At 40.9% G+C, this 11,298-nt stretch overlaps 1 protein-coding gene and 1 non-coding gene across 4 annotated transcripts in view; one reads left to right on the top strand and one right to left on the bottom strand.

Annotated features, from left to right (window-relative positions):
* Window positions 1–10,480, bottom strand: part of ZHX1 (zinc fingers and homeoboxes 1) — a 23,462-nt gene extending 12,982 nt beyond the window's left edge. The window contains exons 1-2 of one of the 3 annotated variants that reach the window (XM_003782367.2): window positions 10,050–10,480; window positions 2,541–2,653 (exon numbers count right to left, since the gene is read on the bottom strand). The gene's annotated coding sequence lies outside the window, so the exon portion shown is untranslated. The remainder of the gene's footprint in view (window positions 1–2,540; window positions 2,654–10,049) is intronic. The other 2 variants (XM_003782366.2, XM_023517171.1) reach the window with 2 other exon arrangements.
* On the top strand, window positions 713–819 carry LOC111728156. Its single transcript, XR_002775541.1, has one exon. It is a non-coding gene; the product is annotated as a U6 spliceosomal RNA (small nuclear RNA).
* Window positions 10,481–11,298: the final 818 nt, after the last annotated feature.

Genomic DNA, 11,298 nt, shown 5'->3' with positions numbered 1-11,298 from the left:
GTGATGCCACTGCACTCTACTGAGGATGACAAAGTGAGACTCTGTCTCTAAAAAAAAAAAAAAAATTAAATTAGGTTATTTTACAACCCAAATTGGTATGCACAACACATGTTTTTTACAAATGTTTTTTAAAAACTTTTGGTAACCTACATCATTACCTGAAAGATAAATCTTGAGGAAATTGCCAAAAAAAATCTCATGACAATAAAAAGTCAAGTATTAAAGTGAATACAGAGACAGGACTGAAAGTGATGAAAGTGAAAGCATCTAAGAAACTGTAGCTAGGGCCGGGAAGGGTGGCTCACACCTGTCATCCTTGCACTCTGGCCAAAGTGGGTGGACTACTTGAGCTCAAGCTTCCAGACCAGCCCCAGCAAGAGCAAGACACTGTCTCTAAAAATAGCTAGGCATGGTGGCGGGTACCTGGAGTCTCAGCTATCAGGCTGAGGCAAAGGATCACTCAAGCCCAAGAGTTTGAGGTTGTGGTAAGCTATAATGGCATGGCACTCTACCCAGGTGGACAAAGTGAAACTCTGTCTTAGAAGAAAAAAGAAAATGAAAGAAAAGCAACTGTGGCTAAAGATATTCTAACTTCAGAGGATCTCTCTGCTGAGAAAGATTTAGGCTGAAAGGTCAGGAAAACTATCCTCCCTACCTGTTTTTTTATACCCAATAAAGTGAACCTCAATTGATTCTAAAGATTAAAAGAAGAGTGCTCGCTGCAGCAGCACATATACTAAAATTGGAACGATACAGAGAAGATTAGCATGGCCTCTGCACAAGGATGACGTGCAAAGTTATGAGGTGGTCCATGCTTTTGCGCAGTATATTCGATTGTAGACAAATTTACGATACTTCCATGTTATAAATCTCTACAATTCTGTGAATGTCAAAATTAGTTGAAGTAGTTCTTCAGTTATATTTACACGAGTTGTTAATATGTAAATACATTCTTAGTTTAGGTAATCTTCCAAAACACAAAGCACTCTCAGATATCAGTAAGTTTGAATTACTGATGAAATGTTGAAAATGGTATAAGTGTTTGATTTTATATAACAAGCTTATTTTTGTGGGGAAAAAAAAGATTTAAAGCAGAATCCACGGACAGATTTCTCCTGGCAAGCTCTGACCCCAGATGTGAGGAGTGAAATATCTTTTTGAAAGGTCTCTGTCTAGGACCTTCTGCCCCTAGTTGGCATGTAGGTAGGTACACGGTATAATGAGAGTGACACATAAACTAGCACTATCGTGAATCTCCTATCTCATTAGTAGTTTGTGAACATGATCCAAAACTAATTTTTTGACTTTGCCTACTTTTCTCAAGAAGGAGTGTTAAGTCTTTCACAGCAGTCTAACACAAGAATGCTATTCTTAGTTCCAAGTGAGATAATCTTTGAGAGTCTGAAAAACCATTCATTTGTTCATTATCTTCCCTATTTATAAATAAGTGAAATGTCACCTACTTTACCGAGAATACAATGATTCAATTTTAAAAAATACTTTGAAAAATAATAGTAATTAGTATTGATAATATCAACTTGTAAGAACTCTATCAATTTTTTAAAAATGAATTACCACATTAATGGTTTTGGATCTTTCTTAATATTTTCTGGAACAATCTAGAATAAATAATTACTAAACTAGAAATATTTCAAACACAGTATGTAATCTAATGCTTCTTATAAAAGCCAGTTAATCAGGGTGGCCCCTGTGGCTCAGTGAATAGGGCACTGGCCCCACATACTGAGGGTGGTGGGTTCCAACCTGGCCCTGCCCAAACTGCAACAACAAAAAAAATAGCCGGGTGTTATGGTGGGTGCCTGTGGTCTGAGCTACTTGGGAGGCTGAGGCAAGAGAATCGCCTAAGCCCAGGAGCTGGAGGTTGCTGTGAGCTGTGACACCATGGCACTCTACCAAGGGGGCAACAAAGTGAGACTATGTCTCAACAAAAGCCAATTAATCAGTCAGATAAACAAAATGTAAAATCAATTATGTATAAATATATTCAACTATTTAAATATTGGTATGGTTGATCCAAATAAAATTATTTAATGAATATCTTAATTTTTATAATTATAAATAACTATTATTAGTAGCTTATAAATTGAAGATACAGTTTTGGGAATTTTTCTTATAAATCTTCAAGCATTATTCTGGACATAGGCAAAAAAATGGTAAAATTCTAGATCAATTTCCCCACAATAAAGGTCCCTGCCTTCATGACGTTCATTTGTTTACCTGTTATCACAGAACCTGATATAGTGCCTCACAAACAGCAGATTTCAGCAAATATTAGCTGAAAAATCAATTATACTGCATAAGATTTATTATGGAAGTATGATGCTGTTTCCTTTGAAATTAAAGCAGTCAGTATGCCTATAGTTTTTAAACTCTGAAAGTGTATTTTTATCCAAAGTGTTAAGTATGTTATCTGTTGCTTTTTAAGGAAAGCTTTTAGCTCAAAACTTTAGCCAAATATTGTATCATAGTATGCAAAGTGAGTACATTTGGGATCTGTATCAAGACAATGAAACACATACTTGCCACAGCTGCCTCAGCATTCTGTTCCTTGTAACAGAAGGGTGTCCCTTCTACTTGGGAGGTGTTGAGCTCAGGCCATCATTACCAATAGGTCCAAAGTAGAGGTCTTCTCCTACAAAAAGAGTAACATCATTTGATTAGTCTAAGTAAGATTTAGCCTTAGTTCGGAAATTTTACAGTTTATGCTCTGGCTTTTAAAAAAATAAATGTAATTCTAAAAAACAATTATTTCCTCATAAAAATTCTAAATGGACTATCTAAATGCCAAACTCAGCACTGGTAGAAAATACAAAATTTAAAACTACCCTTTAAAAAATTCTATTTCTATTATACAGATCCAAGTAACTTTTAGAACATTTTCAATAAAATCTCCAAATGTGACTATATGCAGTCTGTGAAGTGAAAGTTGACATGTAGGAATTAGGAATTCTTTGAAAATTAGTACACAAAGGTTAAGAAAGACAACTTAGGTTTACTAAGAAATGGGAGTGTTTGTTTATGTGTTTATATATAAACCTGATGTTGGTATACTAATTTACTATGTATTAACTGGAAGAGGGCTTATTAATGCCAATAATATAAGCCCCCAATAATAACTGAAATAAACTAGTAGTACTCTATCCCAAAACATGTGGTTATATAACAGAATGACTGGTGTTGAACTACATAGCTTATATAGAAAGCTACTACCAAATGGTTTTATAATCAGTGCATTGTAAAGCACCAATGTTGTGTAATCAAACAAATTGAAAATCATTCTCTGAAAATTCAGATTAGTGTCTAAAAATGTTGTGATAGTATATGACCCAGAATAATTAAACCAACCAGAAAAATTTAATGAAAACGGCAATTGCTTCCCTTATTAGAATGACAGTAAATAATGCCTTTGAAGTGTTAAAAGAATTTTTCTTGTTATTCTTTAAGCACTGATAACTCTGTTAGCCAAGTCAATAAATAGTAAGGAAAACTATTTCCCCAAAATACCTTATTTTTTTATTAATGCTATTATTACATACAAGTTTACAAAGAACCTTCTTAAGTCTAAAAATAATAGAAACATACTAGTCCTCTAATAAAATACCTCTATGTTAAGTTAAAGCTTAGGCTGAATAATTATGCTATTTTCATGAAATGCAAAAGGGCATTTTCCTAACAGGCTCAATGAGGCATCCATCCTGCTATCTCTGTGGCCTGGGATTGTATAACTTCCTGTTATCTCTCTCATCAATTACTCCTTAGACATTCATCTACAGGATGTGTACTAGAAAAAAAGATAGAAATCAGCTGCCAAAGAGGGAAGGTTCTTGTTCAAAATGAATTATTAATATTTGTAGGAACTTGGTAACCTATTTCAATCCATTTTTTTTTTTTTTTTTTTTTTTTGAAACACAGTCTCACTCTGCTGCCCTGGGTAGAGGGCCCTGGCATCATGGTAGCTCACAGCAACTTTAAAGTCTTGGGCTTAAGCCATCCCCTTGTCTCAGCCTCCCAAGTAGCTGAGACTACAGATGGCCACCATCAAACTTGGCCAGTTTTTCTATTCTTAGAAGAGATGAGGTCTTGCTGTTCTTCAGGCTGGTCTTGAACTCCTGAGTTCAAGCAATTCACCCACTTCAGCCTCCCGGTAGGATTACAGGCGTGAGCCACTGAGCCCGGCTGAACAAGTCTGTTGACAGGGGTTTCCAAGACATGCAAAGGCTCAAGGCTACTAGAACCAACAAGTGAGCTCTTCAGTACTTATGAATGAAGATCATATTTGCCTAATGTTATTTCGGTCCTCAAACTGGGATTACTTCATCTCAACCATATACAATGTATAATAAAAGCAAACATGTTGTTCTAGCTGTAGATGGATTATAAACAAAGTCCAAGAGCCTAAGCTCTGGAAGAGATCCCATTCAAACCCCAGCACTGTCACTCACTAGCTGTGTGGCTTTAGGCAAGTAACTTAGCCTATATGTGACTCAATGCACTCATGTATAAAATAAGGCTAATAATAGTACATAATAAGGTTACGGTAAGGACAGAAAAGAATACATGTGAAGTTTTTAGAATGTTTCTTGATAATTAGTAAGAACCCAGTGAATGTTAGTAAAGGAAGTCTTCAAAATTTGCCACATGTTGACAAATGGTAAAAATTTTTTTAAATCTGGGCAATAATCAACTAATAAACGTTATTTGTTATTTCACACCTTTGAGCATATTAAATCATGCTGGAACAAGCTAGGTTTAAAAGGTAGACAGTAATCAATCATTACTCAACCCTCCCCCCTCACACACTTTCTCTGAGCTTAGCTTCAAAATGATTTATTATTGTATGACACATTTTAAGGGGTATTTCATAGAACTAACAAATGTTTGATAAAAATAATCTTATCATAGTATGGACAAAAGGAGGAGAAACTGTGCTCTTCTCATCATCCCCCCAACTCCCAAATACAGTTCATGCTCAGCAAAGTTATAACAAACTTCTTTTTGACAATATTGGATTGTAAAAGAGAATAAAGGAATAAACTTAGGATAAAATAAAAACATAATTATGAGTGAAGTACTTAGAAATATCATAACCTCCTATTTGTTCATTTCTTACAACCATCAAAAAAGGACAAAAAAGCCCTTTAGGAAAGGGAAAAAAGGAGTCAGAAATCAAATGTAAAACTATGAAATTACCAAAACATAATGACAGTTATTTTATTTCAAATGATAAATGTATAGGGCGGTGCCTGTAGCTCAAAGGAGTAGGGTGCCAGCCCCATATGCCGGAGGTGATGGGTTCAAACCCAGCCCAGGCCAAAAACTGCAAAAAAAAAAAAGAAAAAAATGATAAATGTATATATAATTTGACTACCACTTTAATATTTTTATTTTAAGATAAGCTCTGATAATATGATTTTTAAATATCTAAAATCAAAAACTGAAAATAAAAATCCTGCATTAAAATGATTTATTGAACTGACTTCCTTGAATAAATGTTTTTTTTTTATTGTTCTTCCTTTTTTTTTAATTTTTTTTTTTTTATTGAATGGTAACTATGTCATTAATGCACTTCTGGGGTACAGTGTGGGGGTTTCACATGCAATCTGAAATACTTCCATCAAACTGGTCAACACAGCCTTCATGTCATTTTCTCAGTTATTGTTTTAAAACGTTCACATTCTACTCTTAGAAAGATTCACTTGTATCCCTAATAAATGTTATTTTTAAGCTGTTCATATGTACTTCTTTTCCAAAGTATTTCTATACATTAATGCTTCTTAAATACATTAGAGAATACTAATTTTATAAAATGCCAAAATTAAGCATCTTTTAAGCCAAAACCTTGTAACTGTATAATGATTTACATATTAATATCTATTTTAAAAATAAACTATATAAAATGCAGACCTCCAAAATATTAACACAAATGTATTAGTGATCTAAATCAGCTACTTCATTCATGGAGATCTGGTTATTCCTGACTACAAATACATCAGCGCAACAAGGACACAATAAAACATATCAGTAATAGTACAAACACATTGGCTCTTATTCAAAGGCTAGCATTGCAGTTTTTTTCAAAGAAATAGAATTTACTTTTGAAATTACATAGGATTATTTAAAGGATTTTAAGTTCAAAAAACATGTAATGCTGGCTATTACACTGAATAATAGTCACTGAATAATTGTATTGACAATGATACTAGATTAAAAACTAGCTTTAGGTACTGAACTATGTTTTGTTGTTTTTTTTAGAGACAGAGTCTCACTTTATCACCCTTGGTAGAGTGCCATGGCGTCACAGCTCACAGCAACCTCCAACTCCTGGGCTTAGGTGATTCTCTTGCCTCAGCCTCCTAAGTAGCTGGGGCTACCGGCACCCCCCACAACACCCAGCTATTTTTTTGTTGCAGTTTGGCCAGGGCTGGGTTCAAACCTGCCACCCTCAGTATATGGGGCCAACGCTCTACCCATTAAGCAATAGGCACTGCCCTAAACTTTCAATATTGTTAATATTAACGTAAGTGGAATCTTTTGGGCCCAAATCTAAAATGTGACAACAAAAATCATAGGATTATTTTCTCATACATTTGTGATCATTTTAATAATTCTATTATTAATTAATTTATTTTTGTCACCCTCGGTAGAGTGCTCTGAAATCATAGCTCACAGCAACCTCAAACTCTGGGGCTCATGTGATCTTCCTGCCTCAGCCTCTAAGTAGCTGGGACAACAGGTGCCTGCCACAATGCCCTGCTATTTTTTTAAGAGGAGTCTTGCTTTTGTTCAGGCTGGTCTCAAACTCCTGAGCTCAAGCAATCCACCTGCCTCTGCCTGCCAGAGTGTTGTGATTACAGGCATAAACTACTTGCACCTGGTCCATTTTAATTATTTTATTTAATTAATTTATTTATTTCGAGACAGAGCCTCACCTTGTCACCCTCGGTAGAGTGCTATGGTATCACAGCTCACAGCAACCTCAAACTTTTGGGCTCATGTGATTCTCTTACCTCAGCCTCCCGAGTAGCTGAGACTATGGGCGCCCACGACAACGCCTTCCTATTTTTAGAGATGAGGTCTCGCTCTGGCTCAGGCTGGTATCGAATGTGTGAGCTCAAGCAATCCACCTGCCTGGCCTCCTAGTGCTAGGATTATAGGCGTAAGCCACCGCGCCTGGCCCATTTTAATAATTTTAAAAGTACTTTCTCTTAAGTATTAAGCCATAATTTATAACCAAGTCTCAAATGTCACATTTAGTACTCAGAAAGACAAGAAAGAAAATATATGACACATCATAACATTACCCTTGTTGTAATGTTGAATATAATACAAAAGGAAGAAACATTTCCAAAGTGAGATGTCACCTATGCTATTAATTTCATTAGTAAAATAATTGTAAAACTTTATTCACATTTATTGAAAAAAAGACCTTAGAAGTATCATCAAAAGTGAAATAACTGCTACATCATTTGTGAACTACCCTCCAAATCCAGTGAAATAATAAGCTCAGCAGGAAGGCAGAGAAATCTATAACGGAGAAGTCTTCACCAGCACAAGCACATTTATGTTTTCAGCCTTAGCATATTTTCAAACCATCTGGCACCAATGCCTCTCTGGTTCACCCAGCCTAATCTGTTCAGAATTGAATACTGTATAAAACTAAAGCTACATGCACATTGGGGAAACCAAAGAACAGCACACATGTCTAACGTTCCAAATGTTGAGTTTTGCACTAGTTTATACTTGAACTGTATCTTTAAAACATTTCCACTTAAGATGATAAATGTCTTTTGAAAATACAAGAATGGTTCAAGAAATCTCTATGAATCACTGCTATCATTGGTTACCCAAGTCTTACTTTAATTTTTTTCCTCATTTTAATCTTGATTGTTAAAGCACTTGAAGAGGTACTTCAACAAAAAAGATTATTCACTGGCAAATGAAATACTAACATTTTTATATTAAAAGGACTCAAGATTATACATTTTACTTTAGATAAGATTAGTCTGCTTAACCCTAAAATGCTTTGAGAAAGGACAGAAAAACTAAAGGAAAAATTGCTCATGAAAGCTTTTTCTTTTATGTCCTGTTACCGCATTATTGTCATTGGCAGCACTACTATTTTTCTCTTTTTTGCTTAAAATCAGGAGTCAGAATTGCTACTTTAGAAGTTGAAATATTCCATGAGTATAGTAGGGCTAATATCCCTATTAGAACCAACTCCTGCTCACCCTTACTACCAGCATAAAAACAAACGACTTTTTCAGGATAATTTTTTAAAAAGAAATATTCACGTAGCACCATATAACACAAATCAAAGCTTTCAGACAAAGACTGAGAAACAATGACCAACAGCAACAATCTACAGGTGCATTTAAGTATGTATACACACAACACAGAAACCCTAACTCAACAAATAATCACTATTCCTAGGGGAAAACCGCTTCTTCCTCCCTAATGGTCTTCCTCCCTACTGCTGAACCACTGTCTATTTCCCAATTTTACGATTTTCCCTTTTCTGCTATTGCATTAATCTCCAAGAGAATTGCTCCTGCCTTTCAAATTATGTGGATTGTCCACCTAAACTATCACACATTCTCTCAGTCTGTCCTTAGCTTTTCCTCTCAAAGATTGGTTCTTTGTATCTTTTTTTCTTTTTTTGAGACAGAGTCTCACTATGTCGCCCGTGGTAGAGTGCAGTGGTGTCACCGCTCACAGTAACCTCAAACTCTTGGGCTTAAGCGATTCTCTTGCCTCAGCCTCTCAAATAACTGGGACTACAGGCTCCCGCCACAACGCCTGGCTATTTTTTGTTGTAGTTGTCACTGTTGTCTAGCAGGCCCTGGCCGGGTTCGAACCCGCCAGCTCTGCTGTACGCGGCCAGAGTCCTAACTACTGAGCAACCGGTGGGCGCCGAGCCTCTTTGTATCTCTTTTTAAAGAGCTGGGGTGAAGTGACAGAAAAGCCCTGTGGAATTCCGGTTCCGCTCAATCTCTTCCTTATATTCCTCATCTATCACTCCTAGTCCCTTTTGCTAATTCCCCTGCCCTAAGTCTCTTCACCTAAGTATGTCCAGCAGAGTCCTTTCCTTCTTCGGGGTTATGCTCTCTCCTTACTGTTACCCACAGGGGAGAAATGGGGAGAGGTATTAAAACAAAGAATTACAAATCCCCTTACCTTCAACTTTGGTGTAAATACATAGAGAAAGGGCATCTGCTAGGGCTCTTCTTTCCTGCCCTTTGGCCCCGTTCCCCTCACATCTTTCTAGTCCTTCCTAGCCCCAGGACGAATTAGTAGATAGGGGCCCTTTATGCCCTAAGTCTCGGAGGATTCCCTGGGTCAGCATTCCCCCTCAACTTAATCCCCCCCCAAAAGGGACAGAGCACATTTTTACTTTCTCTAATTTCTCTCTAAATCTCAGGGTTCCTTAAAATCATAATGTACTTCTTAAGGACTCAACTCTTGAGTCTTCCCCAAAGCGGGGACACAGCCTGGCCCAGAAATTGGTGCGCAGCCTTCCCTGAACTGGGGATACAGGCTTCCCACCAAAAGGTTTGAGAGGCTCTACTCCAAAGCCAGTGCACTCAGCTCAACAAGAGAATCTCTCCTTAATCTCAGGAAGACTGAGTGCCCACGAGGTGGCCACACGCCCCCGGAGGGCAGCGCTCCTGATCTCCCCTAGGACTCCCAACATTACTGGGGTCTTCCATCTCTGCATCGTCCCCAGCCCATGGAGACCCAGTCTTCACTCTCCTCAACAATCCCAAATTATTCAGTCTTCTCTCAAGTAGGGGGATGGGGCTGAGATTTTTCCCTTCCCGCTCCCAAGCTCCGTCCACGGCTGCAGAACCCCCGAGAGCGCGAAGGAGGCTATGGGTCCGTCCCTCCGCGGCGACTGCCCAGCGGCTAGGCAGGCCCCGTCTCTCCCCCTCGGACGCCAGGCGCTGGGTCCACCCCGCCACCCGGGGCAGCGAACCGGCTCAGTCCCCATGGTCTCTGCCCTGGAACCGCCTTCCTCCCGCGCCGCCCACCTTTCCCGGCTGGCCGCGAGCTCTGCGCCCGGGGTTCCCAGCCGCAGCCCAGGATGCGGGGCTCGCTGGTGGCGGAGCTGGCTCGCGCCTCTACCTGCAGGGGCCGCCGCGCCTCTCAGCGCCCTGCCGCCGCCATCTTGCATTTCAAACCGGCTGCACTTTTCAGGGAGTCAACTCTGACCTGTGAACCCTACACCCGGAACAGCTTGGCGAACCCACAGACGGGCCTCCGCAACTCCGTGGCCCCCGCGAGACGTGGGGACCGGGGGTGGGGGTGTAAGGAGAGGCTGAGCTCCTCGGCCGTCCGAGGGCGGAGGAGGGGAGAGAGCCGGCCGAGGCGGGGCCCTCCCGCGCGCGCGCCCTCCTCCCCCCCCACCCCGCGCGGCGCCCCGCTCTCCACGCGGTGATCCAGCTGTTCCACTAAGGTCCGACTCAGCCTCTATCCCAAGAAACGACGCGCCGCGGGAGGTAGGGAACCGCCCCGCCCCCTGTCAACAGAAGCCCCGCCCCGTCCGCGGAAGCCCCGCCCAGTCCGCGGAAGCCCGCCTTCTCCGCACTCGAAACGGCCCCGCCTCTAGCTGGAGATAGCTCCGCCCGCCGTCTGCAGAAGCCGGATCTTCTCTCTGGTCATTCCAAAAAGCAGCTCCGCCTTCCTAATGTCACCGCAGGATCTTGAGGGCCGGGCCTGCTCTCCTCCACACAAGACGCCCCTTGTCGTGCCACGCCCCATCCCTTGGTGGCCCTGGAGTCCAACCCCGCCCCGGGCGAAGCCCGCCCCACTGTCAATGGGCTCCGGCTTTTCCGAGGTTGGCCCTTGTGGGCCGGAGGCCCCGCCCCCTGTCAAAGCGGCCGCGCCTCTTGTCAACTGCAGTGCCACCCCTTCTTGCCTCGGGTCCCCACTCAACCTCTAGCCGGTCTCCACCCTTTGACACCAAAAGTTCAGTCCAACTTCACTTTGAACCACCCTGTGAGACGGAGCCTTTCTGCTGCCTCTGCCGTAACGAGCGACTTGCTCTCTGCCGGGTTTTCTTTTCAAGCAGCGGTCCCCACTGCCGGACCCTGCGGCGGGGGCCCGCTGAGGACCCAGGATTTCGGGAAAATAGGACGGCGTCACCGCACCGCCCCCTCCCTTTCCCTCAGCCCCACATCGTTGTTAAAATGAGGAAGAATATAAACCAAAGAAAAGGGAAACCGCTCACCCTCGCGCATTCCCGGCCCTGGACGTGGGAGAGCTCTTTGGCGCCTTGAC

The sequence above is a fragment of the Otolemur garnettii genome, unplaced genomic scaffold, assembly GCF_000181295.1.
Source record: "Otolemur garnettii isolate 467f Iridium unplaced genomic scaffold, OtoGar3 scaffold00004, whole genome shotgun sequence".
NCBI classification, from domain to species: Eukaryota; Metazoa; Chordata; class Mammalia; order Primates; family Galagidae; genus Otolemur; species Otolemur garnettii.
The sequence above is the reverse complement of the archived record's forward strand: the minus strand, read 5'-3'. Positions and strand labels throughout refer to the sequence as shown.